The following is a 16,667-nucleotide window of genomic DNA, read 5'->3' as shown; positions in this document are numbered from 1 at the left end:
ATGAGAAATATAGAAATTGAATTAATAATCCAAGTTAAAGCATGGTTGTCTTTTCCCTAATCTCCTGAGCCATTTTTTAGTTTATGAATAAGTGAATGAAGAAAAAGCATTTAAATGCCTACTATATGCCTGATCCTGTACTAGGCATTGAAAATACAGAGACCAGAGTGAGTGTCTCTGCCTTCAAGGAGCTTATGTTTTTTTTTTTTAATTTTTATTTAAAGTTTTGAATTCCAAATTTTATCTCTTCCTGTTCATCCCTTCCCTGACATAGTAAGCAATAAGATATAGGTTATACTTGTGCAATTATATAGAACATTTCCATATTAGCCATTTTGTCCAAGAAGATTTGAATAAAAGAAAAAATCAAAGAAAGTGAAAAATAGCATGCTTCAGTCTGTATTTAAATGATATCAGTTCTTTCTCTAGAAGCAGATAGTATGCTCCATCATCAGTCCTTTGGGATTGTCTTGGATCATTGTTTTACTGAGAACAGCTAAGTCATTCGTAGTTCTTCATCAAACAATATTGCTGTTATTGTGTACAATGTTCTGGTTCTGTTTACTTCACTATGCATCAGTTCATGTAAGTCTAGGTTTTTTTCTGAAATCATCCTGGTTGTTGTTTGTTATATAGCACAATAATATTTCGTTACATTCATATACCAGAGATTGTTTCAGCCATTCCCCAATTGATGGACATCCCTTTGATTTCCAATTTCTTAGCCACCACAAAAAGAGATGCTATAAATATTTTTGTACAAATAGGTCTTTTCCCCATTTTGGGGAGATGTTTTTGAGATATAGGCATAGCAGTAGTATTGCGAAATTAAAGGATATGCACAGTTTTGTAGTCCTTTAGGAGCAGTTCTAAATTGCTCTCCAGAATGGTTGGATCAGTTCAAAACTCCACTAACAGTGCATTAATGTCCAAATTTTCCCACATCCTCTCCAACATCCAACATTTTCCTTTTTTGTCAGATTAGCTAATCTGATAGGTATGAGTTGGTACCTCAGAGCTGTTTTAATTTGCATTACTCTAATTAAAAGTGATTTAGAGCATTTTTCATGTCTATAGATAGCTTTGATTTCTTTGTCTGAAAACTGCCTGTTTGTATCATTAGATCATTTATCAATTGAGAAATGACTTGTATTTTTAAAAATGTGACTCAGTTTATATATTTGAGATATGAGGCCTTTATCAGAGATTCTTGTTACAAAAAAATTTTCCCCAGTTTTCCACTTTCCTTGTAATTTTGGGTGCATTGGTTTTGTTTGTGCAAAACCTTTTTAATTTTATATAGTCAAGATTATCTATATTTTGTAATGCTCCCTATGTCTTCTTTGTTCCCAAATTATTCCCTTATCCATAAGTCTGACAGATAAACTATTCCATGCTTTCTTAATTTGCTTATGGTATCACCCTTTATGTGTAAATCATGTATCTATTTTGACCTTATCTTAGTATATGGTGTGAAAAGTTGGTCTATACCTAGTTTCTGCCATACTGTTTCCCAGTTTTCCCAACAGTTTTTATCAGATAATGAGATTTTGTTCCAAAAACTTGGATCTTTGTATTTACCATATACTAAATTACTATGATCATTTATCATAATGTACTTTATACCTAATCTATTCCACAGATTCACCACTCTATTTCTTAGCCAGCATCAGATTGTTTTGATAATAAATATTTTTTAATCAGCTTTAATTTCTAACATGGTAAATATAGATATAACCCATGTTAAAAAAATATGTAGCTATAACCCACATTAAAAAAAAAGGAAAGAAAGCTCATTGTGATCTTCAATAATTTTTGAGAGTATAAAAGAGTCCTGAGACCAAAACATTTGAGACTCTCTGGTCTATACTTTTCTTTCTGTGTTTTGACTACCTAGTTTATGCATCAAGACCATGTTTTTTGTGTCATAAAAGGAATTTGATAGGATTCCTTCTTTTGCTATTTTTACAAACAGTTTGCATATTTTGGAATTAATTTTTCTTTGAATGTTTCACAGAATTCACTTGTGAATCCATCTGATCCTGAAGTTGTTTTATTTTTCCTTTGGGAGTTCATTTATAGCTTGTTTAATTTCTTTTTTTAAGATTAGATTAATTTTCTTTTTCTTATTCTGTTAATCTGACTGTCATATCTTTGTAAATATTCATTTATTTTAGTTAAGGTTTTGGCTTTATTGGCAAATAGTTGGGCAAAATTGTTTCTCATAATAATTGATTATTAATTAAGTATTCAATAATAATTGATTTCTTCTCCTTGTTGAGAATTCTTTTTCATTTTTTATGCTGGTAATATGATTTTTCTCTTTTCAATCAAATTAGCTAATGGTTTGTTTATTTTATTGGGTTTTTTTAACAGCTCTTAATTTTGTTAATTAAATGGTTGTTTTATTTCTAATTTTGTTGAACTCTCTCTTGATTTTCAGGATTTCTATTTTGGTGTTAAATTATAGTTTAGTAAATTTTTTGGTTTCCTAGGGTTTTTTTTAAAAGCTTTGTGCCCAGCTCATTGATCTGTTCTTTCCCTCTTTTGTTGATCTAGGTGTTTAGAGATATAATTCTCCTCCTAAGGACTATATTAATTAATAATCAAGATTATTAATTAATAATTTGGCCATATCCTCTAAATTTTGGTATGTTGTCTCATTGATCTAGTTATCTTAAATGAAATTTGGTTTTTAACCCACTAATTCTTTAGGAGTAAGTTATTTGGTTTCAGCTGATTTTTAATGTTTTTTTCAGTGACTCATTATTTAATATAATTTTTATTGCATTTTGGTCAGTAAAAATGTATTTTATGTTGCAACTCTTTTTTGCATTTGTGAGAATATACGTCTTAATACATGGTTGATTTTTGTAAAAGTGTTGTATATAGTTGAGAAATATATACTCATTTCTATACCCTTTCAATAATTGCCAATGATTTCTAATATCTAACTTTTAAAAAAATTCTATTCAACTATCTAACTTTTTTGGTTATACTCTCTTTTTGATTGACTCTATGTTTTTGGATATTTTGTCTAGCTGTGTTCTAATTACTCTACTTGTCTCATAAAAATTGCTTTCCATTTGATCTATTTTAATTTTCAGGGAGTTTATTATTACTTGGATAAAGTTACCATTTTCTGTTTTAAGTTATTTATTCTCTTTCCTGTAGTTTCCTCAAAAGCTTTAATTTCATTTTTAAAATTTTTTCTTAATTTCTTCTATGTATTAATGTACACATTGTGAAAAATTCATTTTTTCCTTTAGTTCTGCTTTTAGTGTTTTGGAGTTGTTTCCTCTTTATTGGTTGGATTTCTGTATATCTCTGGATCTAGAGTAAATGTTTATAGAGTAAATGTTCTTTTATTGAAAAAAAATTCTGAACTTAAGCTCCAAATAAAACAGGCATATTCATATACATAGCAGAACAAAAAAGAAGACTATCCATGAAACTATGAATCTCTACTATGCACAAGTTGTTTTCTTTTTAAAATATAAATTATAACATAGTTATAATAAATTCAACATGTAATGTTCAAAGTTAACTAGCTTGACTAAGGTTCTTTCTGGCTTTTCTCCTGTTTTTTTCTTTGAATTTTTAAAACAATGCTTCCCTGGGGGTGGAGTCAAGATGGCAGAGTAGAAGGATGGACCTGTAGAAGCTCTACCCCCACAGTCTACAAAATACCTGTAAAAAATGACTCTAAACAAATTCTACAGCAGCAGAAACCACAAAACAACACAGTGAAAGAGATCTCTAACCCAAGACAGCCTGGAAGGCCAACAGGAAAGGTCTATCACACCAGTCTCAGAGCCTAGCACAGCCAATAGAGCCCAGTCTAGCCTTGACTATGCCTCATGGCAGGGACAGGACTGGAGTAGGCTGGGGCATGGCATCCCTGGCAACAGCTGTGGTTCCCAGGTTCCTCAACCCACAAATGCCAAAAACAGCTCAAAGGTCAGTGAGACAACTCTTTCACCTGGGTGAAAAGGGAGCAGGGTCCTGCCTTAGCCCCAGCCCCAGGCAGCCTCAGAATCTGTTTTTGGAGCCCTCAGCCTAAAAACCCTGGGGGAATTGAACTGCTGATCTGGATCTCAACCTTGAGTGGTGGTCCTAGGGTGAGAAGGAGCACTGACTGGTGGAGCTAGTGGAGGCTCTGGAGAAGGAATTCTACTCCCAGATCCTGGGCAGAAAACTTGTGGTTACTTCCAAAGGAGAGTGCAGTCCAGGAGAGGAGTAAACTCCTCTCTCTTGATTGTGCCACCTTGGAGGAACTGAGAACTTACAGTTCCCTAGAGCATATGCTCCTTTTCACAAAGGACTCAGAAGTCAAATAACTGACTGGAAAAATGCCCACAAAAGGGAAAAAAATAAGACTATAGAAGGTTACTTTCTTGGTGAACAGGTATTTTCTTCCATCATTTCAGATGAGGAAGAAACATGCACCCCATCAGAGGAAGACATAAAAGTCAAGGCTTCTGCATCCAAAACCTCCAAGAAAAATATGAATTGGTCTCCGACCATGGAAGAGCTCAAAAAGGATTTTGAAAATCAAGTAAGAGTAATAGAGCAAAAAATTGGGAAGAGAAATGAGAGTGATGCAAGAAAATCATGAAAAATGAATCAACTGCTTGCTAAAGGAGACCTAAAGAAATACTGAAGAAAATAACACCTTAAAAAATAGACTAATTCACATGGCAAAAGAGATCCAAAAAGCCAATGAGGATTTCTAAAAAGTAGAATTAGCCAAATGGAAACAGAGATTCAAAAACTCACCGAAGAAAATAGCTCTTTAAAAATTAGAATGGAGGAGATGGAAGCTAATGACTTTATGAGAAACCAAGAAATTACAAAACAAAACCAAAAGAATGAAAAAATAAAGACACTGTGAAATATCTCATTGGAAAAGCAACTGACCAGGAAAATAGATCTAGGAGAGACAATTTAAAAATTATGGGACTACCTGAAAGCCATGATGAAACAAAGAGCATAGACATCATCTTTTATGAAATTATCAATCCTGAAATTTTAGAACCAGATGGTAAAATAAATATTGAAAGAATTCACCAATCACCTCCTGAAGGAGATTTGAAAAGAAAAACTGCTAGGAATATTATAGCCAAATTTCAGAGTTCCCAAGTCAAGGAGAAAATATTGCAAGCAAACAGAAAGAAACAATTAGAGTATTGTGGAAATACAATCAGGATAACAAAGATCTAGCAGTTTCTACATTAAGGGATCAAAGGACTTGTAATATGATATTCCAGAAGCCAAAGGAACTAGGATTAAAACCAAGAATCACCTACCCAGCAAAACTGAGTATAATACTTCAGGGGAAAAAAAATGGTAATTCAATGAAATAGAGGACTTAAAGCATTCTTGTTGAAAAGACCAGAGCTGAGTAGAAAATTTGACTATCAAATAAAAGAATCAAGAGGAACATGAAAAGATAAACAGGAAAGAGAAGCCTTAAGGAACTTATTAAAGTTGAACTGTTTACATTCCTACATGGAAAGATGTTATTTATAACTCATGACACCTTTTTCCAGTATTAGGGTAGTTAGAAGGAATATATATATATGTATATGTGTGTGTGTATTATATATGTTTAGGTATATATATATACATGGGGGTGTGTGTATACATATAAATGTATATGTGTATGTGTGTACATATATATGTGTGTGTATGTGTATATATATATATATATATATACATATATATATATATATACATATATATATATATATATATATACATATATATATATATATATATATATATATATATATATATATAGACAGAGAGCACAGGGTGAACTGAATATGAAAGGAGAATACCTAAAAAAATAAAATTATTGTTTAATGGAATGTACTAGAAGTAAAAGAAAGGGAGAGGTAGAATGTAGCAAATCATCTCACATAAAAGAGCAAAGAAAGGGCTTTTACAATGGAGGGGAAGAGGGGGGAGATGAAAGGAAACAATTGAGTCCTACTCTAATGGGATTTGGCTTAAGGAGAGAATAACACACACTCAATTGGATATGGAAATCTATTTTACCCTGCAGGAAGGCAAGAGGGAAGGGGATAGGAGAAAGAAGATTATAGAAGGAACAGCAAATCAGGGAAAGGGATAATCAGAAGCAAACACTATAGTGAGAGGACAGGTCAAGGGAGAGAATGGAATAAATTGAGGGTAGGATAGGAGAGATGGAAATGTGGCTAGTTTTTTACAACATAACTGTTATGGAAGTGCTTTGCTTTGTACATATGTATGACCTATATTGAATTGCTTGTTTTCTCAATGAGGACAGGTAGGGAAGGAGGGAGAGAACATGGAATTCAAAGCTTTAAGAATGAAGGTTAAAAAATGTTTTAGCATGCAACTGGAAATTAAGATATACAGGCAACAGAGTATAGAAATCTGTTTTGCCCAACAGTAAAATAGAGGGGAAGTGGGATGGAAGAAGGGTAGGTAATAGAAGGGAGGACAGACTGGAGGAAGGGGTGGATAAGGTGCATGCTGTCCTAGGGTGGGGGGTGGGGAGAGATAGGGAGAAAATTTTGAATCAAATTCTTGTGGAAGTGAATGTTGAGAACTGAAAAATAAATAAATCATTTTAAAAAAAGAGAATGTTTTGACCATCTTAGAGAAAGCAGCGTTGTGAATCAAATAAATTATTAAAAAGTCAGCAATACTTAGTAAAAAAAAAAACATACAGGATTAGCAGCATGGGAGATAGTTTTCAATTCAGTCATTTGAACAGTTATGTGGTTTTTTGACGTCTTTTGCCTTTTCTTGGCATGTGCATATCTGTAAAATGGGTATAATATTTGTCGTATTCAACTCATGGGGCTTTTGTGAGCCCAGTTAATCAATGGATCAGTTATTAGACCCATTGATTAATGGCCCCTCTGGTCTTAAAATCTCATGAGCAGAGAAAGAATTTTACAGTTTTCAGAGGGCTTTGGAAGATGGATTATGGAAGATGGATTAGACTTGTTTTGCTTGATTCTGGAATTCAGAACTAAAGGAAAGGGGTAGAAATTACAGATTTAGATTTGATGCAAGGAAAATCTTTTTTTAAAAAAAATGAAGCTATTCTCAAATGAGACAGCTTACTTCAATAGGTAGTGGATTTTTCTTCACTGGAACAATAAAGGTTGAAATGATCACTTGCTAGGGATGTTATAGAGGAAGGAGTAGTCCTGGTTCAGGTACCAGATTAACTGGATGGTCTTTTCTAATTAAATAATGATAATTAAAATAATGAAGTAGTATACTAGGATTAAAAAAAAATCAACCCCACAAAAGATATCAAGGAAAAATCAGAAAAAAAAATAACAGCAATCCAAGAAAATTATGAAATGAAAGCCAGCTAACTGGAAATAGAGAATCAAAAACCTAAGGAAGCTTTCCTTGAAGGCTAGAATTGGGCAAAGAGAAGCTAATGATATTCTAAGATATCAATAAATCATAAAACAAAATCAAAAGAATGAAAAAATAGAAGAGAAAATGAAACATCTCATCAGAAAAACAACTGATCTGGAGAAGAGATAGAGGAGAAATAATATAAGAATAGTTCGACTACCTGAAAATTATGATAAAAAAGAATTTTAATACAATATTACAAGAAATTAACAAGGAAAATTGCCTTGAAGTTCTAGAACAGAAAGGCAAAGTAGAAATGGAAAAAAAATCTACTGATCACCAGCTAAAAGAGATGCTAGGAGGAAAACTTACAGAAATATCATAACCAGGTTTCAAAGATCTTAGGGTAAAGAGAAAATATTGTGAGCAACAAGGAAACAAACAGTTTAAATATCTTGCAGCTACAATAAGGATTACACAAGACCTAGTGCTACTATGCTGAAGGACCATAGGTCTTGGAATACTACATTCCATATTGCAAAAGAGCTGGGATTATGACCAGTAACTTCCCTACCAAAGTTAAGTGTAACCTTGAATGCAAGTGTAAAAAAAGATAATTTTAATTATTTTAAATTAAAATCTTCTTGTGTAAACAAAACCTATGTAGCAAAATGCAGAAGGAATGCAGAACATTCATAGATAATCTCTCAGATAGGATGTAATTGGGTGGGTAGATTACTATAGTGTAGGAAATGATCAACTGGTTGATTTAGAAAAGCATGGAAAGACTTGGACTTATGAAAGAAGATGCTATTCACGTTCAGAGAAACAGATGATAGGAGGAAATAGGCATAATATGGTCTTACATATATGAGTGTATATGTGTGTGTTTATAGATATTTATGTAATACATATACATATGTGCATATGTTATACATATATGTGTGTATGTGTGTATCTACATCTATCAATATCCATGCTTAATTGTATCCTTCTTTAGGGTGTTGCAGGGAGGAAGGGAGAAAAATAAAATAAAACGTATACAGCAGTGAGCAAAAGAAAACTAACAATGAAGCAAAGAAAACCCAGGCAGTTTGAAAACAATGTGTAGTGTTTATTATACAGGTTTTCTTGAAATGGAAATTTTTCGTTTTATATTGAATCCTTTCCTATTGTTTGCTGTGTAATTGGCAATGTTTTTTTTTCTTTTCTCATTTTGTGTTTAAGATTAAAATAAAAGAAAAATCAGCTCTACAAATACAAATTTTAAGAAGTATAGTTAGACAACAGCTAATAGGAAGAGACAGCTATTTAAGAAACATTCGGTTCAGGTCCCTATCTTGACTGCCTCTTCCATGATCTATAGGTGCAATGATTACTTCCTCTGAGTCTGTGCCTCCACTGACTGGATGATCTTAAATTGCTTTAGGATCTGTTCCTGTCTGTGACTCTTTACCCTCAGTGCTGAGACACTAAAAATCAAGTTGAGGATTAGATCTCTCATCGTTGGATTGACTCCTTAAAAAAACTAGTGATATGTTTTGGTTTTACATCACCCAAATTTCTTCCTATATCTTTTCCTCTCCCCTCATTCTAAGAAGAAAGAAAAAAGAGAAAAAATATTAGCAAAACTGATCAATACATAGAAAAAAATCTGACAATAGATATAATTTTGGGTACTTGTAAGTCCCCCAACTCTGCAATAGAGTGGGGAGGGAGGATAGCAATTCCTCATGTGTTAGGGCCATGTTTATTCATTGAAATTTTACAATATTTTCTTTGAGATGTTTGGTATTTATTCTTTCCCATTGTAGCCATTGTGTGTGTTGTTTCCTGCATCATGTCCTGTAAATCTTTCCGTGCTTCTAGGTAGTCATCATATTGGTTCTTCTTAAAGCACAGTAATATCCCATTACATTCATGCACCACAATTTGTTTAGTTATTTTCCCTTTGCAATTTTCCTGGATGTGAAACCTCAGAGTTGTTCTGATATGCTTCTTTCTTATTATATTAGTGATTTGGAGCAGCAGTCTCAAACTCTGAGCTTAGATCTCTTAAAAATTATTATTAAAATTATTATTATTATTAAAAATTTTTTAAAGCTTTTATTTATATGGATTATATGTATCTGTATTTATCATAATATAAATTAAAACTGATAAATTTTTAAAATGTATATTTATAAATTCTTTTAAAACAACAAGAAATATATTAATATAAATATATTTTAATGAAAAATAACTATTTCCCTAAACAATAACTATTTCAAAAAATGTATTGAAAATGTACTTTTGCAAATCTTTTAATGTCTGGCTTAATAGAAAATAACTGGTTTCTTATCATATGCTTCTACATTTAATCTACTGCAATGTTATTTGGTTGAAATATATGAAGACAATTTGAACTCACACAGATATGTAGTTGGAAAAGGGAAGAGTATTTTAAAAGACAAATACTGTCTTAATATTATTATGAAAATATTTTTGACTTTACAGATCCTCTGAAAAGATCTTAGACCTTTGACCCAACAATACCACTTCTAGGTCTGTATCCTAAAGAAATCATAAAAACAGGAAAAGGACCCACATGTAAAAAAAACCTTTATGGCAGCTCTTGGTGTGGTAACCAAGAATTGGAAATTGAGGGGATGCCCATCAAATGGGGAATGACTGAACAAGTTATGGTATATGGATGTAACGGAATACTATTAGTCCTGAAGAAATGATGAGCAGGCGGACTTCAGAAAAACCTGGAAAACTTACATGAACCGATGCTGAGTGAAGTGAGTAGAACCAGGAGAACATTTTACACAGTAACAGCAACATTGTGCAATGATTTTGATAGACTTATCTCTGCTTAGAAATGCAAGAATCTAAGACAACTCCAAATGACTCCCGATGGAAAATGCTATCCACATCCAGAAAAAAAAGAGCTCTAGAGTCTAAATGTAGATTGAGGCAGACTATCTGCTCTCTCTCTCTCTTCTTGTAGTATTTGTGCAGTGGGGACACCCAAGTAAAACTGTCTCAGTGGACAGGCTAAAACAGGTTGAGGGTAACCGACAGGCCCGAAAAGTGCAGGAGAGTTTGGAGGATGTCTACCCTAAGCATATGAAGACTCGACCCCTCCCCTCACCCTGTGGAATGAGCAGATGAGAACAATGTGCTCCATTTGCCATGAAGGTGACTGAAGCAGGCACTGTGGAGCACTTAGAGCTTGGTCAAACATTGAAGACAGCAAGATTATACACCACATTCTGGGCCATTTTTATCTTGGCACTGACTCTGGAAGACAGAGTGAGGCTGATGACTTTGTGCAGCTCTGCCTCACTTAAATCTAATTTACTCACAAGTCAAGCTATCATCCTGTAATGTCATTGGTGTCCCCTTCAAAAAATGAAGGTCAAATAATACTGCAGAATGGCTTTTGGTCTTACCTATTTAAGTTATCTGTAGATATCTTGGATACCATCCTTTGTCCTAGAAATTTGGCATAAAGAAAAATTTCTTCCATATGACTATTTCCCTTCCTAGCCTAGATGCATTTATTTTGTTTGTGCAAAAGCTTTTCCATTTATGTAATCAAAATTCTTGGATTGACTCTTATTACTCTTCTATCTTTTATCTCTGGAATGGCAATATACACCAGGGCAACTTCTACCTAACTTGTATCTTCCTGTCTGGGGCTTAGATCTGAGCCTATTCAGCAGAAAATCTGCTTTTGAAAGCCCAGAGTCACATAGGGCCTGAAAATCCACGAAGGGCAATTGTCAGTAAAGACTGGCTACAGTCAGCAAGAAAAACCCTCAAAGCTGACCTCAGGGTTCCTCAGAGATGATCAAGAGATATTTGGACCAAAAAGGAAGCAGGAGCACATAGTACAGAGAGAGCTTGGAGGTGCCTAAGATACCCACATCCCTCTGTACTCTGGAAACTATGCTGTTTTCACTCTGACACTTCACAGCCGTTGCAGAAGCTTGGTAGTCAGTCATTTCAGTCATGTCCAATTATTTGTGATTCCATTTGAGGTTTTCTTGGCAAAGATACTGGAGTAGTTTGCGTTCATTTCCTTCTCCAGCTCATCTTACAGATGAGGAAACTGAGGCAAACAGGATTAAGTGTTTAAGGGTCACACAGCTAGTAAGTATCTGAAGCTGGATTTAAATTCAGGAAGATGAATCTTCCTGACTTCAGGCCTGACGCTATCCACTGTGCAGCAGCCTGTTGGCCCAACCAAAAAGGAGATGGATATGTAAGCAGTAATGACCAGTTTTCCTCAATGGAAATCAAAGAACCCTTTATCTGCTCTTTTCTGATGCTCTTATCATATGGTTAGGGATTATTATATTTTTCTACTTCTGTTTCTTGTTCCCCCATTACGCCATGAAGGCAGGCATCATGTCTCATCTAATCTGCCTACCGTAGTGTTCTATACATAGTAGATGCTTAATGTAATTTTCTTGATTGCCTGAATTGGAGAGGATTGTACTTTCTTATCCCATTCAATCTGTGCTAGCCTACAGCACATCCAGATTCTCCAAAACAAGGAAACATTAGCCCATGGACATAGATACTCACATGCATAAGTATTCCCCCACCCCCCATAAATACATACATACAAACACATAAAACATGCATACATATAATAGACATCAGCTCATCATCCTAAATATTGGAGGAGTAGGAGCAGTATTCATTCAGCAACCATTTATTAAATGCCTACTATATATCAGGTACTGTTGAATCACTAGAGATAACAACTGCAACAGAAACAACCAAGCATCTTTGCCCTTAAGGAGATTACTGCTTTCTGCTGGGGTAGGGCCAGGGGAGACAGCATGTGCACATATAATTATAAAGTAGATAACAAAGGAATTTTGAGGTAGGGCTTAACAACTGGAGGTATTAGGCAAGGCCTCTTGCAAGTAGTGCAAGAGAGGAGCTTTGAAGGAAGCTAGGGATTCTAAGTGAGGAAGGAATACATACCTGACAAGAGACACAGCCTGGGCAAAGGTACAGAGACAGGAGAAGACAAGCACTTACAGAAAATATTGAGATTTCCCTAGCCCTGACCACATCACTCTGAAAGGGCAGGGCTAAAGAAGAAAAGGTTTATTCACCCTCTCCTGAAGGGAGGGGAGGTGTGTGTGGTGACAATTGTCATGGCAACCATAAACTTGCTCGTTCTCAAATATATAGGATGTACAATACTCCCCTGCCTAGTGAGGACCCTGAGATCTATGGAAATTCTGGGCAGGGGCAGGTGGTGGTGGTAATGATGGTGATGGTATATTCTCACTCATCTCTAAAGTCAAGCAGGGCTGTGCTAGGCCACTCAACTCACCATGGCATTAGTAGAATTGAATTCAGTGGTCTTCCTTCGCGCCTTCTCTGAGACCTCCAGGAGAAGATCCTGAGAGATGGAATTCACCTTGGGGCTAGCTTGACTCTCGCTATTTATATTCCAAACCTGGAGCAGGGACTTCTGAGGATGAGGGTCCAAGGTGGACCTAGCAACCTCTAAGGCTTCTGGAAGTCATGGTCTCCAACTCCCAGAGCCTGGATTTGTGCATAGGCCCTGCCCCTCCCAAGGAAAGACCCTCCATTGGTTTTGCCCCACTTCTTAATGACATCTGCTGCTGTTTCAGACCAGTAAAAACAATTTCTTACCAGTCATCATGTAATACCTTCATGGCTTTAGAGGTATATATGTTGGGAGGAGGGGTACTGACTGCTTGCTAGTGCAACGTGTGGGGTTATAGTCTGGCCCAGTACTACATTGCACAGCTCCAACTTTGTCTTTGCCTCAATAGCAAAGAGCCTTCCAGGGAATGAAACTTGCACCCCCTAGATTTACTCTTTGTTTCTTGGGCTTGTAGCGCTTCTCTCAGTCCTTTATCTGCCATTGGTTTTTGCTGCCAGTTATCCAAAGACACCTAGTAGAAACAGAGTTGCTTCAGTAAAATAAGATTCATATATACTGCTGGTATACTGTCTGGTAGAAGTCATAAACTGTTCCTTCAGCCCATTACTCTAGGTATCATGGACAACTTTTACTTCTTTAGATATCACTATATGGCCAGCAGAAATAAGAAACTGCATCCGTGTTAGGCAGCCCTAGCTAATAGATAGTGCAGGCTGAACTAAGAGTTGACTGGTGCAGGCAACATCCAACTTGGCACCTTTTTTTTCCAGTCATTTTAGCCAATCTTATGGGTGTGAGGTGGTACCTTGAAATTGTTTTAATTTGCATATCTCGATTAGTGATTTAGAGCAATTTTCACATGGATATTATGGCTTGAATTTCTTCCTCTGAAAACCTTCCTATTCATATCCTATTTTTATAAATTTGAATCAATTTCCCATTTATCCTAGGAAAAGACCTTTGTCAGGGAAACTTGCTGCAAAATTCTCCCTTGCCCCAGTTTCTTGTTTCTCTTCTGATTTTGACTGAATTGGTTTTGCTTTTGGCAGCACAGTTCTTTTCTTCTTCTTCTTCTTTTTCTCCTCTGCTAACTTTAATCACATTTTCAATTTGCTGCCAAGAATGCCACTAAACCATAAATTTACATAGGCAGCCATTCTAGATTTCATGTAGTCCCAACACTGAGATAACAAGAGTTGGATTTTTTTCTTGCTCCTTTCTTCACTGCATAGAAGTTATAATAATATTTGAAATATTTATCCATGCTTTAGAATTCACTTGTAATATATATCTTTTTATTATTACTGCATTTGATTTCTTCTTGATTTATGTAAAATAAATAAACAATACAACTTACATTCTTTGGGTAAGATTGTTAAATGCATATTTTAAAGATCACAGTGATGACAGCATTGGTACATTTTACAAGATAATACATTTGATTATGAGAACATACATTATCAATGAAAAGATCTTGATATCTAACATAGCCCTTCTGTCATGTGAGCCAACACTTCTGGTTGTTCCAGAGCCAGAATACAAATAAAGTTACAGAGAATTACTTATATTTATAAAATGTGTAGATATTATTTAACCTAAGAAAGCTTAATCCCCTATTAAGCAGATGTATAATCAGGTAAATACTGTAAGGTATTTATCATGGTAAATCAGGTAAATCAGGTAAAATCATGATTCTTGAAAAGGGTAAAATAATAACCCAAATTTTTGGCAAGCTCTTCCTTGACCAGATTTTGAAAGTTCAAAATCTTATATTGTAAAAAGCCATGAATCTTTGTGAGAATCTTGCTGTCTTAGTCCACTGGAATATGTAGTCATGATGTCACTGTGCAGTTCACACCAATATCCTTACACAACCAGTTTATTGTTCAGGAAGGACATCATTGTGCTGTCACTGAAACTATTTTGATTATCTACTCTTTAATCCAAATTCTGCTTCAGGGCCAGTAGTTTGTGAACACTGTTCACATAAGAACAAAGTACATTCCCCTCCTCGAGCCTGGGAATGACTGGTAATTAGCTGTAAACATTGTCTTTTTGTTGTTCAATCATTTTTCAGTCATGTCCAACTCTTCATGACCCCATTTGGGGATTTCTTGGCAAAGATGCTGATGGGGTTTAACATTTCCTTCTCCAACTCATTTTACATATGAGGAAGCTGAGGCCAGCAGGGTTAAGTGACTTGCCCAGGGTCACAGAGCTAATGAGTGTCTGAGGCCAAATTTGAACTTCCTGACTGGGCCTAGGCCTCTATCCACTATACCACCTAGCTGCCCATACATTGCCTCAAGTATAAAATCCAACACTAACTCCCCTGTATGAGAATGGATTAGATTATCTTTCACAGTCTGAGAATTTGGCTACATTTGCCATTTTCTTATCTACTCATCTACGGCGACTTCGGATGAATTCTTATCTAAGATTCTTGTCTATATCTAAGAATCAAGCCATTCCATTCTTCCTATCTCCCACTTAAATAAATTATACAGAGGCACTTAGTCGGAGACACATGGGACTCTTTTTATAAGGAACATTAAATCTGAACTCTAGCAGAAGTTATCTTTATTATCAATGCTTTGATAAAACATTATCATCCAAACTTATTGCTAAGTTTGTAACAGAGCACAAATAAGTCTAGTGTTTTGTTTTGTTTTGCAAGGAGGGATAAGTTTGTTGTTTGAATCTCAAGAAGATGAAAATTCATGTAAGTCTTTCTCCATCTCAGCGTATTACCCTTTAAGACAGTCTGTGTCCTTTTTCTGCTCTCAATCCATTGAAGCCTGTTTGCTGTGGTTCTTTCTGTGAACTCTTCCCATTGGGTTATGGAATGTTTTTCACTAATCAAGGGCAGGTAGGTAGCAAAGCAGAGAGACTGCCAGGCCTGGAGACTTGTCTTCTTGGGTTCAACGTGATCTCAGACATTAGTAGCCATCTGAGCCTGGACAAGTCACTTCACTCTGTTTGCCTCAGTTTCCTCATCTGTAAAGTGAGTTTGAGAAGGAAATGTCAAACCACCTGTTATATCTGCCAAGAAAACCCCAAATGGGTCATGAAGAGTCATCTACGACTGAACAAGAAGAAGTGATTGGGAAGCTTTCTTTGACCCTGCTCCTTCTGCTAAAGTTTAGGGACTAAAATGGCTGTCTCTTTGCCATCTCTGGGGTGCCTGGCTCCGGGGGGGCGGGGGGCACAGTCCTGCATTGTTTCTAACATTTAGGTAGAATCTGTTCATTTGTCTCCTGGATCACATTCCTCAAATTCTCAAGAACTTTCAGGTCCTCTTTCTCTGAAATTATTTTCCAGTCACATATTTCTCCTTGAATAATTGGTCAGTGATTTAACAGCCTAGAATGACTCTCCTAGATCCTTGATAGTAAAATGAACTGGTTAACTCGTCGATCCCTTCGGATCTCATTTCCTGCCTGCTCCCCTCCCCATCCTCCTCCCCTCTGCCCCTGGCTTCCTGAAGGGGTCTCAGTCCCTCTGCTACTCATACTGACTAAGGAAGGGACCATCTCCCTTGCCAAGCAACATAGTTCTTAATAAATATGTGATAATAGCCACAAAAAACTGAACTAGTCTTAGACCCCCACAACTTTTCAGACATGGACAATTATAAGTATTTCTATCTTCTCAAGGTTAATGTTCATTCCTTGATGAAATACCATATTTTTTAAATAATATTTTATTTTTTCCAATTACATATAAAGGCAATTTTTAATATTCATTTTTAAATAAAATTTTGAGTTCCAAATTTCCTCTTTCCCTTCCTCCCCTCCCACTTCCCTAAGATGGTAAGCAATTTGATATAGGTTATATATGTGCAGTCATGTAAAACATATTTCCATAT

The 16,667-nt window shown here is 35.4% G+C and overlaps 1 pseudogene; it reads right to left on the bottom strand.

Moving 5' to 3' along the window:
- Positions 1–14,356: 14,356 nt before the first annotated feature.
- LOC140518320 (biogenesis of lysosome-related organelles complex 1 subunit 5-like) lies at positions 14,357–16,255 on the bottom strand (annotated as a pseudogene).
- Positions 16,256–16,667: the final 412 nt, after the last annotated feature.

This window comes from Notamacropus eugenii, chromosome 1 (genome assembly GCF_028372415.1).
Source record: "Notamacropus eugenii isolate mMacEug1 chromosome 1, mMacEug1.pri_v2, whole genome shotgun sequence".
Lineage (NCBI taxonomy): Eukaryota > Metazoa > Chordata > Mammalia > Diprotodontia > Macropodidae > Notamacropus > Notamacropus eugenii.
Note: the sequence above shows the minus strand (reverse complement) of the source record. Positions and strands in the feature narration are given on the sequence as shown.